This window comes from Mauremys mutica, chromosome 8 (genome assembly GCF_020497125.1).
Source record: "Mauremys mutica isolate MM-2020 ecotype Southern chromosome 8, ASM2049712v1, whole genome shotgun sequence".
Lineage (NCBI taxonomy): Eukaryota > Metazoa > Chordata > Testudines > Geoemydidae > Mauremys > Mauremys mutica.
The window spans coordinates 3,135,866-3,137,016 of NC_059079.1; the positions used below are offsets into that span (position 1 = coordinate 3,135,866).

The following is a 1,151-nucleotide window of genomic DNA, read 5'->3' on the forward strand; positions in this document are numbered from 1 at the left end:
GCAGATCTGTGTGCGAGCAGAGCATTGTGGGAGCGGACGCAGGCTGCCCAGCAGGGCCCGACTTTGGCGCCGGGAGCTCGGCGTGGAGAAGGGAGGGGCTCCGGGGCCGTGTCGGGGCAGCTGTCGGCAGTGGGGGCCGGTGTGGGTGAGGCCGGCGGTCGGGGCGCGGCGGTCCGCCCCGTGTGTTAGAAGTGCGGGGCGAGCGAGGGCGGGCGGCGGCCGGGCGGCAGGAACTCATACTTACCTGGCAGGGGAGATACCATGATCACGAAGGTGGTTTTCCCAGGGTGAGGCTCATCCATTGCACTGCGGGTGTGCTGACCCCTGCGATTTCCCCAAATGCGGGAAACTCGACTGCATAATTTGTGGTAGTGGGGGACTGCGTTCGCGCTCTCCCCTGGCGAGTGGTGTCAAGAACAGACGAATCCGAGTGGGAGAAAGGCTTTTCTAGCGCTTTATTTTCTGTTTTCGGTTTTTCTGCTTTCTTCGCTGGAGGTTCCTGGGTTTTTTATCTCTTTTCTGTTGTCACTTTGTTTTTATGTTTCTCAGGGCCGATCGTTTGCTCTTTTTTCCTCTCGCTAGAGGTGTATTTTTCTCTCGCTGGGGCCTTTGTTCCCTACGGTCCGTCAAGTCTTGTTTCTTTTTTTGGGGCTTTTCTTACCCAAAGCAAAGCTCTCTTCAAAACCTGCCTTTCGGCTGCTCTTGCCAAAATAGTCTTTTTCTTGGGTCCAGTTATCTTACTGGGACAGACACGGGGCTGGCACCACCCTGGGGGGAGGAGGTTTTTCCATGGCTTTAGGCCCACGTCCTCCCCAAATGCTATTTGCTGCACTAGATCCACTGGCCCTTCCCTCCAACACACCCAGCTGAGGGGCTGCCCCAACCCACTCAAGTGCTCAGCTCCACCAGGTAGGCGCGCTCAGTGATGGCACATGCAGCCCCTGCGGGGCTCCTGCCTCCCTTCCCGGGCCTGGTGGGCAGGGGCGGCTCTATAAATTATGGCGCCCCAAGCAGGGCGGCGCGTTGTGCCGCCCTTCCCCGGTCCCGCGGCCGGGGCAGACGTGTCTGCGGCGGGTGCGCTGGTTCGCGGCTCCGGTGGAGCATCCGCAGGCATGCCTGCGGGAGCTCCGTCCGAGCCGTGGGACCAGCGC

General features: G+C 60.8%; 1 non-coding gene across 1 annotated transcript; it reads left to right on the plus strand.

Moving 5' to 3' along the window:
- Positions 1-236: 236 nt before the first annotated feature.
- LOC123376749 lies at positions 237-400 on the plus strand. Its single transcript, XR_006581925.1, has one exon. It is a non-coding gene; the product is annotated as a U1 spliceosomal RNA (small nuclear RNA).
- Positions 401-1,151: the final 751 nt, after the last annotated feature.